At 52.2% G+C, this 17,285-nt stretch overlaps 1 protein-coding gene across 5 annotated transcripts in view; it reads right to left on the bottom strand.

The window, feature by feature from the left end:
• Window positions 1-17,285, bottom strand: part of NCKAP1 (NCK associated protein 1) — a 1,877,983-nt gene that overhangs the window by 306,225 nt on the left and 1,554,473 nt on the right. The window lies entirely within an intron of this gene.

The raw sequence follows: 17,285 nt of genomic DNA, 5'->3' as shown, positions 1-17,285 counted from the left end.
TGACATTGGGGTGGAGCAGTGAGAAAGTCATGAGGGCTATGGGCAGTCACCTGCTAATCCAGGCAGGGTCCGGTGATAGCGCAGGGAGGATCCCCTGGCTTCCTTCACCTCATATTGGGTGTTGTAGGGGCTTGCCACTTGACTCATGCGGGTGGCACTGTCCCTTCAGGAGACCTTGATTTAATAGAGTCCACTATAACTACTGCCCCACTTCCCAGACATTAGAGTCCTCAATTTGATTATAGTCCTGCGCCCAGGGAGCCCCCTTTGGCTCGCAAGACCAAAGTAATATTGGTAACAGTAAAGCTCAGCCTGCATGTGTGACAGAAGAACAAGATACTTACCAACTGGTAACGTTGTTTCGATTGGATGTTCCTCTAACGTATTCCACATCTTTGACATGTAATGTTCACAGCTGTGTAGTTCGGAAACCTTTTCGGCAGAGGGTGTCCTGCATCGATGACGTTGGGTCGATGTCCCTCAAAATCCTCTGTCGACAGCAACGTCACCGGATGTTATAAATAGGACGCATGGCGCCCGTAGCCCCAGTTTATGTTTTTTCCCCATAACCCGTGGCACCAATCCAATGCCTGCTTGACTGCACATAGCCTTGCGTAAAGGTAAGAAGCAATCGCATAGGAAATTCTCCAGAGGGGCAGGCTGGGAGGGCGACGTGGAATACGGTGGAGGAACATCCAATCGAAAGAACGTTACCAGTTGGTAAGTAACTTGTTCTTTGAATGGATTGTGTCCTCCAACGTATTCCACATCTTTGACAGACTCCCAAAGCAGTACCAGAAAATGGAGGAGTGAAAAGAATTTAGAGTACCCAATCAGATAGAGGAATAAAGAACCGCCTTACCAAAGGCCATATCTTGACCATGGCTCGTATCCAGGCAATAATGTTTAACAAAGGTGTGGATAGAAGCCCGTGTGGCTGCATCACAAATATTCCTAATAGGAACTCCCCGTTGTAGGGCTGTGAAAGCAGCCACGCCCCTAGTGGAATGAGCTTGCAGCACTTCAGGAGGGTCCTTACCCGCCAATCGTAACATTCAGTAATGGTGAGGATAATCCACCTGGACAAGGCCTGTTTGTTAACAGCCTGGTCCAATCGGTGTCCAGCAAATCCCAGAAAGAGTTGATTGTCCACTCTGACCCTGGACATCCTAGAAATATAAAAGCTCAGAGCTCTCCTAGGATACAACCGATGGAGTCGCTCCTCTTCCTTACCTGGATGAGGAGGAGGATAGAAAGAAGGAAGAACCACTTTCTGGCTCAAATGAAATTCAGATACTACCTTACGTAGAAAGGAAGGATGCACCCTTAGTACAACCCTGTCCTTTTGGAATACAGTAAAGGGCAGCTTATAGGAAAGTGCCTGCAATTCACTCACTCTGCAAGCGGAAGTAACCGCAACCAAGAACACTGTCTTGAAGGACAATAATCTCAAAGGACAAGAGCGTCAAAGGTTCAAACTAAGCACCCATTAGAAATTTCAAAACCAAATTCAAATCCCAAACCAGCACCTGGAAAGGGGACGGCAGGAATACATTAGTCAGACCTTTAAGAAATTGAGAAATCAAAGGAATCTTAAAGTAAGAGCATTCTTCAGATGAGCGCTTACAGCGCCGCCAGGTAAACTTTAATGGTACCGACTTGAAGGCCAAAGAAAGTAAGAAAGACAAAACCATAGGAATGGAACACTGAAAAGGATCAACATTTTGTCCCCTGCACCAGTCGCAAAACCTACGCCAACGGTACAAGGATTTTGTTGCTGGCCTTCTGGCCGAAAGCAACACCTCCATCACATCATCCGGGAGGTCCCAATCCTTATATCCCAACCTTTCCGATACCAAGAATGAAGGTTGAGAGTCCTGACCTCTGGATGGAGAACCTGACCCCCTTCTCGCGAGAGTAGATCCTCTCGGTAGGGAAGACGGCGTGGAGGGCAGATGGACATTTCTAGAAGGTCCGGGTACCACGCTCTCCTGGCCCAATCCGGAGCAATGAGGATCATGTGGGCTCCGAACCTGTGTAACCTCCGCAACACTTGAGGAATGTCGGGGATGGAGGAAACACATATAGCAGTGGGAATTGCCAATCCACTACGAACGCATCTCCTAAGGCTCCTCTCTGAGGAAATTCCCTTGAGCAGAATCTCTCACATTTACGGTTGGCACTGGTGGCAAAGAGATCCACCTGTGGGGTTCCCCAAAGGGCGAAGATCTCCAGAAGGACTTCCTGAGCCAACTCCCACTCGTGAGAGATCGTTCTATGCCTGCTCAGTGCGTCCGCCGCCGCATTTTCGTCTCCGGCCAGATGAACTGCCGAGATCGAAATTCCCTGCTGGATGGCCCAGAACCAGAGCTGCATTGCTTCTCTGCACAACAGGAGGGACCTGCCCCCCGACCCCCTTTTTGTTGAGATAATGCATGGCCACTGTGTTGTCTGTCATGATCAGGACACTCTTCCCCCGCACAGATGGCAGAAAAGCCTTCAGGGCTAGCCTGATGGCCCTTGGCACTAACAGATCGATGTGGAGTTTGGACTCCGACGGAGACCAATGACCGCTGGCGGTCAAGTCGTCGGCATGGGCACCCATCCTATGAGGGAAGCATCCGTCACTACAGTCAAAACGGCTCCCCCTTAATCAGGTTCCCTTCGTTGGCCCACCACAGAAGATCCTGGGAGACAAGAGTGGAATCTGAACGGAATCCGAAATCTTGTTTGAGAACTGCGACCACTGCATCTTGAGGACCCATTGCAGGGATCTCATCCACAGCCTGGCCTCTGGCACCAGAAAAATGCAGGATGCCATGAGGCCGAGCAACCTTAAGAATTTGAAAGCCGGGAGACTCTGGGCATGTTGAAACTTGTCCAACACTTACGCAATGTGATGAATCCTTACCTTGGGAGGCAAGCACTTCCTCAAGGAGGTGTCAAACAGAGCCCCGATGTACTGGAGCTGTTGAGAAGTCGTCAGATGCGACTTCTTGAAATTGAGGGAGAAGCCCATTTTGTGGAGGGAGAGGCAGGAGAGAGCGAGGTGATACAATGCTTGCTCGGGGGAACACGTACGGATCAGCCAGTCGTCCAGGTAAGGGTAGACGTGAATCCCTCCCTCGCCTGAGATCCGCTGCCACCAACACCATTAGCTTGGTGAAGACCCTCGGGCGGAGGTCAACCCGAAGGGCAGAAACCAAAACTGAAAGTGCAAGTCGCCAGCCGCAAACCTCAGGAACTTCCTGTGCTTGGGATGAATCGGCCCATGAAAGTAAGCATCCTGTAGGTCCAGAGACACCAACCAATCCTGAAGTTCAAGGGCCTGGAGGACTTGAGAAAGAGTGACCATCTTGAACTTGGACCCGAGAAGTTTGTTCAACCAACAAAAGTCTAGGTTGCGCCTCAATCCCCCGTCTTTGTGTGGGATCAAAAAATAAGGGGCATACCATCCCTTGTTCCGCTCCGCTACACGCACCAGTTCCATAGCGCCTTTCTCTAGCAGGGTCAAGATTTCCTGCACAAGGAGCGGATCCGGACGCTTCAAAGAGAGATTCCACGGTGGATTTATGAGGCCGCTTTAGGAAGGGAGAAGGGAAGACAGTAGCCGTGGGCGATAGTGTCCAGAACCCACGCATCCGAAGTAATGGCTCGCCACTCTTCGAGATGTTGAGAAAGTCTGCCCCCAACCCACGAACCATGGGACATGGCCTCATGACTGTTTTGGAGCGGCTGCGGCAGCACCTGAAGGCAAAGAGGCAGCTGCCTGAGCGGCCTTGACACCTCTATTTCCCTGACCACCACAGGTACTTTTTTTTCGCTGACCCCTTTGACTGGCGGCTCCTCTCGTTCTACCAAAGGAGGAGTAGTAACGAAAAGAACCTCACCTCCACTGCTGTCCCCGAGGACGAAAAGGCAGAGGTTGACGTACAGCTGCGCTTAAAGATTTTGCCGCAGCTTTTGAGGTCTGCAACCTCTCAAAGCTCTCGTCAGCCTTGAAGCCAAACAAATGCGCGCCATCAAAGGGCATGTCCAAAAGGCAGGCTTGCACATCCGGGGCAAAACCAGACTTCCACAACCAAGCAAACCTGCGTATAACGGTGCTTGCAGCCATGGACCTGCTCACACTGTCGGCTGTGTCCGAACCCGACTGAAGGCATTCACACACGGCATCCTTGCCATCTTGCATGAGAGCAAGGAGCCCATCTCTATCTTCCCCTTTGGGAATATGCTCAGCCGCAAGAGAAACAATTCCACAGAGTGTGTGAAAATCCTGCCAAGGCACAAGTGGAGTTGGCCGTTTTCAACGCCATACTCCCCGCAGAAAACACCTTGTGGGCCCAACCATCGAAGCGTTTGTTATCCCTATCCGGAGGGATGGTGGGGTACGTCGCCTGCCACGAGGTGGCTGTAGCCGCCTGAACCACCAAACTCTCGGGAGTGGGGTGAGAAGATCAGTAGCTGGGGTTGCTACCGGAAGGGCAGTATTTTTTGGTCAACGATTTGTTAACAGCCGGAAGAGATTCCGGTGACTGCCAAGCAGCCGCCACCCTTTTCTGTAAAGTGAGATGAAAAGGTAACACCAGGTCAGAGGACAGACCTTAATCTAAAATGTCCGTTAGATCATCTTGCACAAAAGGTTCCGGAGTCTGGACCAGCCCAGATACTCCATGACTCTGCATGAGCCCCAGACTCAGGCCTGCCAAATTCCACTTCCAGAGAAGTGTCCAAACCACTGGCATCATGAAGAGTTTGCCTCAACTCTTCCAAATGACTGCCTCCAGAAAAGACAGGAGTCTCATCAGGCTCAATAGGGTCCACATCAAAGTCTGACCTTTCCTCCTCCTCATAAATGTCATCCAGAGGGAGGTGAAAACCCTGCCTCGGGACAGAAGAGGGTCTAGAGTCCACCACCGGCCTCACAGACTTGGAAGTAGCCTTCCTAGGAGGATCCACAACATCAGGGATCTCCAAAAGCTACATTTCGGCCAAAAAGCCCCAAAGTCATCGAGAGCGCCGATGGCTTCGAAAGTCAAGGGCGCCAACAGTGCCAAGGGCTCATATGACGGACACAGCGCTGACAGGATCGACTTCGAGCCCTTAGCAGGATTCTGCGGTCTCGCCAGGGGGCGAAGACCGATACCTGGAAGCACGTCTCTTGCGACCAGCCTGAGCCTTGTCTGAACGGGACCTCGAAGGTTCCCGATGAGGATCGCGCCGAGGACCGGAGCCCAAAGGCGTGCGAGCCACCGTTCAAGACCCTTACTTGCCGGCTTCGTGAGAAGACGCGGACGGAACTGTGCCCTGCGATTGAAAAATCGCCCACATCTGCTCCCCAAAGGCAGCCCATTCCTCTGTAGTTCGAGGACTTAGTTGGGCAAGCCACTTTCCCCGAGGCACCATCCTCCAAGGAGGACGGGGAAGGCGACAGGTGACGGCACTTCCTTGAATGCCGAGACGAGGACGAATGGCGGGAACCACTCCGGGACCCAGACCCCCCAGAATCCTTCCGACGCAGAGAGTCGCCCCTCGAACCATCGGTGGACATACCCTTGGACTTGGAAGTACGTTTGGACTTACTGGGTTTAGCACCCCTACCTACCTGAAGCTTTCCCTTAAGCTCCCGCAAGGCCTTAGCAGTCAGCGACTGGCATTTAGAACAATCGTGGTGTCGGCACTCTCGCCCAAGCACCACAAACAAATGCGATGCAGGTCGGTGAAAGACATTTTAGACCTGCAGTCCCGGCAAGTCTTGTAGCCAGACCGGAGGGGTCGAAGAAGAAGACATCTTCACAAGGTAAAACACGAGGCGCTCAGAGTCTCCGAAGTAAAAATGTTTGCAGAAAAAACGGAACTGAGGGTACGGGGACCGTGCGTCCTATTTATAACATCCGGTGACATTGCCCTCGACGAAGGCCTTCAAGGGACATCGACCCGACGTCATCGACGCAGGACGCCTTCTGCCGAAAAAGTTTCCGAACTACACAGCTGTGGACATTACAATGGTTTTACTGGAGAATCAGGGACCATTTTAATGTGCACCTGGTTGCACTAGCACTGCCTCAGAAAAAAAGATTACCACTTCTGAGCAGGAGGGAACGAGCAGGCATACAGAGCTCTCGCATAATCGTCCTTCATCACACAAATTGGAGCTAAGATGTCGGCAGGCCTCTTTACCAGCTTGGACCGCAAATACACAGACAAGGGGGACAGGAGCACAAATGCAACAAGAAGATTGTTTAAGTAAAATGCGCAACTAATCATTGTAAGAAGAGGAATAAGACATACCTGAAGCCCCTTGTTCAGGGTAGGACCTTGGAGGCAGCATTAAGCCCCTACTTAAGGGATGGGGTCTCTCAAGAAAACGTGCATTATTGGAGAAGGTGGAAGTGCAGAGGGAGAGGCTGGTGAGGGAGATGAGGCGCTGCAGGGAAAAGGCAAAGTTGGAGGAGGAGAGAGACCGGAAGGAGGCGGGGGATTTGGGAAAGAAAGGAACATACCGCAGAGAAAAGATTGTGGTGGAATGACCAGAATGGGCAGAGGAAAGAGAAGGAGGAGGTGGAAGATACCTGAAAGAGGACGAGGGTAAGAATGTAACCAACAAGAAGGAAAAAGAAGAGAATAAGGTGAAGGAGAAAAGAGAAAGGGGGTGGAGGATGAGAGAGAGGAGGAGCAAACTCACCCTAAGTTAAAGGGGTCTGAGAGATGGAAGGGGGGAGGTACGAGCATGTGGCAGAGCATCAATGTTGTGATGTGATGTGGAGAAAGAGTGTACAGGAAAGTCAAGGAGTGGGAGGAAATGAAATTGTAGGCACAAGACCAATATGACTCATTGAGTAGGCAGATGTGGTGAGTGTACTGGGATACAAAGGAACGTCTCATCAGCAGGGAGGAGTAAGTAACCAGTGTGTTCACCAGAATGTCACAGCCCTGGCGGAAGGGCTGGTTATATTACGATATCCCGCCTCCTTCGGCCAATGCCCAAGGCCTTAGACAGAGGTGAGAAGTTCTCCCAAAGATAACCTGGACCAAAAGCATATGTCTACACCTCTGAAAACCAAAACTCAAGGAGTTGAGGAGTAAGGAACAAGTTACTTACCTGTAACTGTTGTTCTCCAGCATGGGTCTGGCATGGATTCACATGCTCATGAATATTCCCCGTCGTCAGGCTGGGAATCCTCAGTAAAGAAAAAATCAGTATCAGTTTTGTTTCTGATCTGTCTTTCTTAGTAGTAACCAATCACTGATCTCTGGGTCATACTGCCCCCAGCCAATGACTGCCCTCTCCCTAAGCCCCGCCTCCGGCAGCCATCCTCAGATTTGGTAGCACGCCAAGTGGCAGTATGACCAAGTGAAGAGCCGCAGAGGGGTAGGCGGGAGGGTTCGCATGTGAATCCATGCCAGACCCATGCTGGAGAACAACAGTTACAGGTAAGTAACTTGTTCCTTCTCCAGCATGGGGTCTGGCATGGATTCACATGCTCATGAATAAAAGAATACATAGCAGTATACACATGCACAACCACGGGAGGTGGCAACAGGCTAAACATTAAGCAATACAACAACTCAATATTAAGCATCTCTTACCTCCTCACCAGGCTCACCTTAAGCTAAAAGGTTGCGCAGCACTGCTTGGCCGACCCTGGACTCCTCTCTGGAGTCCCGGTCGACGCAGTAGAATCTTGTGAAGGTGTGTGTCGACCTCCACATAGCAGCCCTGCAGATGTCCAGCAGGGGTACACCAGACAGGAACGTCGTGGTAGCAGCGATCGCTCTGGTCGAATGGGCTCTCGGACGGCCGGGCAGCGGTCGGTTTGCCAACCGGTGACAATGCATGATGCAGCCGGAGAGCCATCTGGAAATGGAAGTGTTCGAGAGAGCCTTCCCTTGATTCACAGACCCAAGGTTCACGAATAGCTGTGACGTCTTCCGAAAACTCTTCGTGCACTCCACATAGAACTTCAGCGCTCTAGCTACATCCAGCGAGTGCAAAGTCCTCTCGGCTGGCATCGAAGGCGACGGGAAGAAAACTGGTAACACCAAGGGCTCGTTGAGGTGGAAGTCCGACGGCAGCTTGGGCATGAAGGAGGGGTGCGTCCTAAGCACTACCCTTGTGTCATGAAAAGTCAAGTATGGAGGCTTGCAAGATAGGGCCTGAATCTCTCTCCCACTCGTCGTGCAGAGGTGATGGCCACAAGGAACGCTGTCTTCCATGACAGGAACTTCAAGGGCACCGAATGCATAGGCTCGAATGGGGCTCCCATGAGCCTGGTCAGCACCACATTAAGTTCCCACGCCGGGGCAGGAGCCTTCACCGGCGGGAATGAACGGAATAGTCCCTTCATAAATTCCTTTACCAGGTGATGAGACCACAAGGACGCCCGTCCCGTAGTCCTGGCATATCGGGAGATGGCAGCCAGATGTATTTTTAGGGAGGCGTGAGCCAGTCCAGCTTTGGCCAGCGACAGTAAGTATGGCAGCACTTGAGGGGCCGTAATCCGCAGAGGGTTAAATCTTCTGTGCACAGCACCAGACAGAGAACCTCTTCCATTTATGACTAACACTTGAGAGTTGAGGACGCCCTGGCCTTTGCAAGAACCTCTCTGCAATCAGCCGGGATATCGTACCCTCCAAACTCTAGCGCTGCAGGAGCCAGGCCTGCAAGTTCAGCGACTGTGGGTCGTGGTGTAGAATGGCGCCTCCTTCTCTGGAGAGAAGATCTGCGTCCGCCGGCAGCCTGACTGGCAGGGACGTTGACAAGTCCAGCAGGTCCGGGAACCAGATCTGCCTCGGCCACGCCAGTGCGACGAGGATCATCCTGCACCTGGACTTCTTGAGCTGGCTGATGAGGCGGAGCAGCAAAGGCAACGGAGGGAACATGTATAGAAACAGGCCGTCCCAAGGGAACGAGAAAGCATCGCCCATGCTCCTCGGCTGTGGGAACCTGCTGGCGATCCTCTGGCACTTGGAGTTCGTCGCCATCGCGAACAGGTCGATCTGTGGTTTGCCCCATCGTTGGAAGAGCCGATCCACTTGATCCTGGCGCAGTTCCCACTCGTGGCACGAGCGCAGCTCCCTGCTGAGTGAGTCGGCAATGGTGTTTTTTATTCCTGCCAGGTGGAAGGGAACCAGAAACATCCCCTGGGCGACGGCCCAGTGCCACAGATCCTGGGCCTCCTTGGATAGGGCTGGGGATCTGGTGCCTCCCTGCTTCCGTATGTAGAACATCGTGGTGGTGTTGTCGGTGGAGATCCTCACCACCTTGTCCGTGAGGGACGGGAGGAACGACTTGAGCGCCCAAAACACTTCACGGAGCTCCAAGATGTTGATGTGAAGAGACCTCTCATCCGGGAGCCAAAGGCCTCTTGCGTGGAGATCTCTGGTGTGGGCCCCCCAACCCTCCAGAGAGGCGTCCGTAGTCACCGTCTCCTGAAACGCCAGGGTTTGAAAGTCCGTGCCCGTCGTGAGGTGAGCCCGGGTGCCCCACCATAGGATCGCCCGACGGAACTCCTCGTCGAGGGGGATCCTGTCCTCGGAGCAGCCCCCCGCCCGAAACCAGCGGGCGTCGAGAAACTCCTGTAGCGGACGTATCCAAAGTCTGCAAAGGGGTACAAGGTAGATGCATGAGGACATCATCCCGAGAAGGGACTTGATGGACCTCACCCTAGCCACATCCGTGGCTAACAGTCGCCGTACCTTGCCCAGGATGGTTTTGGTCCTCTCCTCTGAAGGGGAGGCCAATTTCTCCACTGTATCGAGCTTCGCCCCCAAAAACAGTGCTACTTGTGACGGAACCAGGTGGGATTTGGGGTAGTTGATGGAGAACCCCAGCTCCGTGAGCAACCGGACGGTCCTCGCCGTATGATCGACAGCGAGTTCCCTTGACCTTGCTCGGATTAGTCAGTCGTCCAGGTAGGGGTAGACGTGGATCCCCTGCAGGCGCAGCCGCGCCGCCACTGGTGCCAGGCACTTGGTGAAAACCCTGGGTGTCTACTTTAATCCGAACGGTAGGGCTCTGAATTGGTAGTGGCGTCCTTGAACCACGAACCTGAGGAACTTCCTGTGCCTTTCTAGAATGGGGATGTCGAAGTAGGCATCCTCCAGGTCCAGAGACGATAGGAAGTCGCCTTCCTCCAGCTGTCTCAGTACATACTGGACGGTGACCATCCTGAATTTCTGCGCCTTGATGTATTTGTTTAACCAACGCAGGTCTAGGATGGGGCACCAACTGCCTGTCTTCTTCCTAACAAGGAAGTACCTTGAGTACACTCCGGAGCCCGGGAGCCTCCTGGGGAGGAGCTCGATGGCACCTTTCTTGAGCATCGCCTTTACCTCCAACAGCAGTTGAGGGACGTGATTCTCCTTCCTGGCCACGGGAGGAATGCGGGGGCACCTCTTTAGGAATTCCAGCGAGTGCCCGTTGGCCAGGGTGTCCAACACCCAACGATCGGTGGAGATGGACTCCCACACCCTGACGAACTTCGTCAGTTGGCATCCCACTGGGGTGCTTCGGTGGGTGCCCGACCAACCGGCCGGGTCAGTCTTGCTTGGAAGCGGCCTTGCCTCCTTGGCGACAACGGCGGGAACCTCCTTGCTTGCCGCGACCTCTGTAGGCCTCCTGGGAAGAGGAGCGGGCCGCCTGGCGGTAGGTGGAGGAGCCACCGCTGGATCCTTTGGAGGCACCCTGTCTGCCTCCAGAGCTCCTAAAGGGCCGTCACTGCTGAAGCACTCCAAGGGCCCGGGCCGTCTCCGAGTTGGTCTTGATGGCCTGTAGAGACTCATCCACCGCCTTACCAAAGAAGTTGTTGCAGTCGAACGGCATGTCCAACACTCTGGTCTGGACGTCCTGGCAAAAGTCTGTCGCCATGAGCCATCCTCGTCGTCGGAGGCAAACTCCGTTGCCCAGTTGGCGAAATCCAGTATCGCCAATGTCCGTTGCCACCGTAATGGCGTGATCCGACGCCAACTCGCCCTCCTGCAGAATTTCTAGGGCCTCTGCCCTTTTGTCATCAGGCAGGAAATCTAGCAGGGGAGCTATCTTGAACTAGAGCTCCATGTCATAGCGGGCCATGAACGCTAAGGCATTGGCCGCCTGTCACGATCCGTCCCTGGAAGCTATGGCACGATTGGAAAGCACTGCCACGAAGAACCTGACAGTAACGGCCTAGCCCTCAACCAACATGGAGGCCACCGCTACTTAAACCAGCCCCGCCCACTTACCTGCGCGTTGTATCTGTGATTTTCTACGATACGCTCGCTCGGCTACTCCTCCGAGTAGCCTCCTCCCCGCCTTCTACCATTTTCTACCTGCGCTTCACTCTACTTGCCCTGCCTACGATTTTACCTTGCTTCCTTCTTTCTGCGGCGTCTGCCGCTCATCATTCCACTCTGATTCCTTACCTTCGGCGCCTCGCCGTTCCGACTCGCGGTCTCCTCCACCACTCTCGCGCCTCCTCGCGTTCTCCTCTATTAGCTTCGGGGTTCTGTCTAGCCTTTGGGTTTGGGACTATACCTGGCTTCTAGTCTCTTCCTCTCTTTCTATCCTTTCTGCTTCCATCGCTCTCTTCTGAAATTGTTACGGATCCTTGGCCGGCTTGCTTCCTATGTGATCCTGAGAAGTGAAAGTCACCCCAGAACTTTACCGGTCTGCCTCTTGCAACTATACTCGACTCGAGTATCCTTCCTGGAACAGTCTGCAGGGTTTTTTGTGCCATCCATTGGCTTTTTCCCTGTCTTTTTGGCGCTTGGCTCCTCGGGGCCCCCCTCAAGACAGGTCCCATTCCCTGTCGAGGTGGCCTCCGAGGGAGCCAGGCCTTACTTGCATGACAGGAGGTCAAAGGAGAAACCATCTAAGGAATATCCCAAGGTACTACGGAAGAAGCCATCCAGTGTCCGAGAAAGCCAAGGATCTTCAGGTGAGGAGCAGGGGGCGGAAGGTGATCAACGTGACAGAATACAACGCCCGAACGTAACCATGGCTTCTCTGGAACAGTACCAGGAGTTGGTTGCCGCCTTACAGGGTTTAACCATAGAAGTACAAGCCCTGAAGACTGAGAACGCCGCTTTACGCCAACAAGTGGTCCTCCGTAGAGATGACCAAGGGGATTTGCCGCCTATGCCTCTTACATTTGGAAAGTATGATGGTTATCCCGGCGGTCTAAAGGAATTCTTAGACGCCTGCCAAGTTCACTTCGTCTTTCGACCTTATGCTTTTGAAACTGCTAGAGCTAGGGTCGGTTTCCTTATCACCAACCTAACAGGGAATGCCTTGGCATGGGCCACCCCTTTGGTGACCAGAAAAGATCCCGCTCTGTCCAACTATGACCAGTTTGTGGATCTCTTCAAAGGGAGATTCGATCGTCCTGAGGTCCTATACACCTCTCTTGAGGCAATACTCGATGTGAAACAGGGGAACACAGACGTGCAGACCTACATATCCCGATTTCTGAGACTAGCGGCGAAGACAGACTGGCCTGATTCGGCTAAGCAGACGATATTTAGGAGAGGTCTCCAGGACGAACTAAAGGACGAGTTGGCTAGGGTAGCTCGCCCACCGTCGTTCCAAGATCTCATGACACTGACCCTGCAATTGGAATACCGGCTATCTGAACGCCGACAGGAAAGAAGGAGACCTCGGCTCGATCTACCATCACCTAGCCCTGCTCCACATCCTCCCAAAGACATGCCGACATCAGAAGAACCAATGCAGATAGGAACAGCCCGAGGTCCTTTGACGCCTGCAGAACGCAAAAGAAGGAGAGACTCTGGTCTCTGTTTATACTGCGGCTCCTCGAAGCATTTACTCAGGGACTGCCCGGAAGTACCTCCACGAAGAAAGGAAAACTCCAACCCTCGGTCCTTTGCAAGGGTGGTCTCGGGGGAACAAGAAGCAGCCCTTGCAACCTTACCCGACCCTCAGAACTAAGGGAAGACAACAGTCTGATGATCTTTTGGGTTCAACTATGGACTACAGAATCCTCCCCCATAGAAGTTCTAGCCATGCTGGACTGCGGAGCCGCAGGAAACTTTATGGATACCGAATGGGCTAAGGCACAACGAATCGCCATTAGACGCAAAGAGAGACATATCCCTGTAGAAGGGGTAGACGGTGAACCCTTGTCCTCAGGTCCCATAGATTCCGAGACTTTACCCTTACACTTGGTCTTGGGAGAACACCATGAATCTATGATATTTGACCTGATTCGAGCAGCACATTTTCCTTTGGTGATAGGTATTCCATGGCTTAGACGTCACAACCCTCAGATCAATTGGACCACCAATGTTGTGCGTTTTGACTCTACTTATTGCAAGGACCACTGTACCATCAATCCCCCTACCCAGGGAGAAAACAAGGAGCACCGGGCACCCCAGCATAAGGTGGTAGCTGCCATTCCCCTACGATACCAGGAATATGCTGAGGTGTTTCAGGACACTGTACCCAAGCTATTACCTCCCAATCGACCAGAGGACTGTGCCTTAGATCTCCTTCCAGGCTCCGTGGTTCCCTTTGGTAGAATGTATCCTTTGTCTCCTTCCGAAAAACTAGCCTTACGGATCTACTTGAACGATAACCTTCAGAACGGACTCATTCAGGAATCCCGATCGTCAGGGGGAGCATCGTTATTCTTCATCCCCAAAAAAGAAACCACCGAATTACGGCCTTGTATTGATTACAGGGGACTCAACCAGATCACTGTTCGTGACCGCTATCCTATGCCTTTAATCAGAGATATTCTGGAAGCGGTCAGAGGGGCCTCTTATTTCACGAAACTAGACCTCAGGGGAGCCTATCATCTTCTCAGGATAAGGACAGGTGACGAATGGAAGACCGCATTTCGAACCCCATTCAGGTTATACGAATACCGTGTCATGCCCTTTGGTCTCGTGAATGCCCCAGCTGTTTTCCAACGATTTATAGATAAGATCTTTTCTGACATGTTGTTTGTGTCGGTTGTCATTTATCTGGATGACATCCTTATCTACTCTGAAAGGCTTCAAGAACACCAAGAACATGTGAGACAGGTGTTACACCGACTCCAGTCTAACCACCTTCTGGTAAAACCAGAGAAATGCCAGTTCGAAGTAACAACTGTTTCTTATCTAGGTTATATCCTATCCAAGGAAGGAATCCAGATGGAACCCGAGAAGATCAGACCCATCATCGAATGGAAAGAACCTAGAGGAATAAAGGAGGTTCAAATATTCTTGGGTTTAGCCAATTTCTATCGCCAGTTCATCCCTAACTTTTCCGACCTGATGTTACCTATTACCGGTCTTCTTAAAAAAGGAGTTAAGTACGTTTTTGGTCCAGAACAGAAGAGGGCATTTTCGCGCCTTAAGGAGTTATTTACTTCGGCTCCCATACTTGTACAACCCGATCAAACAAGACCCTTTATCGTGGAAACTGACGCGTCTGGAGGAGCACTGGGAGCCGTACTTCTACAAAGAACGGACGATGACCTCAAACATCCAGTCGCTTATTACTCAAGGACTCTGACGAAAAGTGAACGTAATTACTCAGTTCTAGAAAGAGAATTACTTGCCATAAAATCAGCCTGTCAAGAGTGGAGGCACCTACTCTTGGGAGCAGCTTATCCTTTCCAAATACTTACAGATCATCGCAACCTCCGGGTATTGCAGCAGATGGAGTGCACCAATGCTCGACATGCCAGATGGGCCTATTACTTTTCCCAATTTGAGTTCACCATTTCATATGTACCGGGTACTGAAAACAAGATGGCAGACGCACTCTCCAGATGCCAAGGAGAGGAAAACAACCTACCGCAAGAGCATAACCTCTTGTTCCCAAATCTGAAGATTATGGCTAGGGTCGTGCCACTTCTACAAGATCTGGTAACCCAATACAGTCTTCTACCGGCCATACCCGCCTCCGTCACTCAGGCCAATGACGGTCTATACTACCATGGTACAGAGCTGTTTCTCCCTTCCAGAGAGCTTCAAGAACAGATACTATCATGGTGCCACGATACCCCCCTAGCGGGACACCCGGGTATCAAGAAAACACAGGAACTCATAAGCCGCAGATTCTGGTGGGCAGGACTACCCAAGGATGTCAAAAGATATGTAATCACCTGTCCTGTATGCGCCGCCAACAAATACCAAACAGGCAAACTTTTGGGCCAGTTGCAACAGCCTATCCTACCCACTAGACCCTGGGAACTGATTTCCATGGATTTTATTGTTGACCTGCCGGAATCCGAGAATAAGACAGCTATTATGGTCACTGTAGACACCTGCAGCAAGATGGCTCATTTTTCTGCTCTTTCAGGTCATCCGTCAGCTCCAGAGACGGCTTCGATCTTTCTCAGAGATGTCATTCGTCTCCATGGATTGCCTCGGACCATCATTTCGGACCGCGGAACCCAATTCACCTCCAAATTCTGGACGTTACTATGTCACCAATTGGGTATCAGCCGAGCACTTTCCTCTGGTTTTCACCCCCAAACTAACGGACAAACCGAGAGACTCAATGCTGGGTTGGAACAATATTTAAGGTGTTTCTGTAGTCACAAACAAGAAAGATGGTCAGCCTTTCTCTCTCAGGCCGAATTTGCCTATAATAACAATTACCACACGTCCATTCGCATGAGTCCATTCTACTGCACTTACGGGTATCATCCACAACAACTGCCCTGGACCGGAATGCAACCTACCCAATCTCCCGCCATAGACGACAGGTTGTCCGAACTCAAGGAAGTTCATAGAATGGCTAGAGAAGTACTGGAAGGCAGTCAGCTCACACAGAAAAGATGGGCGGATAGAAGTCGACGGTCCAACCCAGAATGGAAGCCAGGACAGAGAGTCTGGTTATCTACCAAACATCTTCCTAGATGGATACACACAGGCAAATTTGCACCTCGATACCTGGGTCCTTATCCCATCATCAAACAAATCAACCCCGTAGCTTATGAACTACGCTTACCTAGGGGTCTTCTAAGGGTACATCCAGTCTTCCACACCTCATTACTCAAGGAATACAAGGAGGATCCTTTTCACCGCAAGACTATGAAGACTAAGACTCCGAAGATAAAGGAATCCCAAGAATACGAGGTTGATTACTTGGTGGATTCACGTTACAACCGAGGGAGACTCCAATATCTGGTCCATTGGAAGGGATATTCCGAAGATGAAAGGACGTGGGAACCCAGGTACCATCTTCACGCACCCAGACTCGTAAGAAGGTTTCATCTGAGTTATCCAGGAAAACCATGGGGGTTCCGGGGAGGGAGAGGCCATACTGTCACGATCCGTCCCTGGAAGCTATGGCACGATTGGAAAGCACTGCCACGAAGAACCTGACAGTAACGGCCTAGCCCTCAACCAACATGGAGGCCACCGCTACTTAAACCAGCCCCGCCCACTTACCTGCGCGTTGTATCTGTGATTTTCTACGATACGCTCGCTCGGCTACTCCTCCGAGTAGCCTCCTCCCCGCCTTCTACCGTTTTCTACCTGAGCTTCACTCTACTTGCCCTGCCTACGATTTTACCTTGCTTCCTTCTTTCTGCGGCGTCTGCCGCTCATCATTCCACTCTGATTCCTTACCTTCGGCGCCTCGCCGTTACGACTCGCGGTCTCCTCCGCCACTCTCGCGCCTCCTCGCGTTCTCCTCTATTAGCTTCGGGGTTCTGTCTAGCCTTTGGGTTTGGGACTATACCTGGCTTCTAGTCTCTTCCTCTCTTTCTATCCTTTCTGCTTCCATCGCTCTCTTCTGAAATTGTTACGGATCCTTGGCCGGCTTGCTTCCTATGTGATCCTGAGAAGTGAAAGTCACCCCAGAACTTTACCGGTCTGCCTCTTGCAACTATACTCGACTCGAGTATCCTTCCTAGAACAGTCTGCAGGGTTTTTTGTGCCATCCATCGGCTTTTTCCCTGTCTTTTTGGGGCTTGGCTCCTCGGGGCCCCCCTCAAGACCGGTCCCATTCCCTGTCGAGGTGGCCTCCGAGGGAGCCAGGCCTTACTTGCATGACAGGAGGTCAAAGGAGAAACCATCTAAGGAATATCCCAAGGTACTACGGAAGAAGCCATCCAGTGTCCGAGAAAGCCAAGGATCTTCAGGTGAGGAGCAGGGGGCAGAAGGTGATCAACGTGACACCGCCTTAATCGTTGTCGCCGCCGACGAGATGACTCGTCGTCCCATAGAGTCCAACTTCTTACCCTCGCTGTCCGGCGGGGAAGTGGAAGTTGAAGCCGCTGCGCCCGCTGCCTTCTTAGCCGCTGCCGAGACGACCGAGTCCGGCGTGGGCTGGCCCCTGAGGC

Source organism: Ambystoma mexicanum, chromosome 9 (assembly GCF_040938575.1).
Source record: "Ambystoma mexicanum isolate Mex_15411 chromosome 9, UKY_AmexF1_1, whole genome shotgun sequence".
NCBI lineage: Eukaryota > Metazoa > Chordata > Amphibia > Caudata > Ambystomatidae > Ambystoma > Ambystoma mexicanum.
The sequence above is the reverse complement of the archived record's forward strand: the minus strand, read 5'-3'. Positions and strand labels throughout refer to the sequence as shown.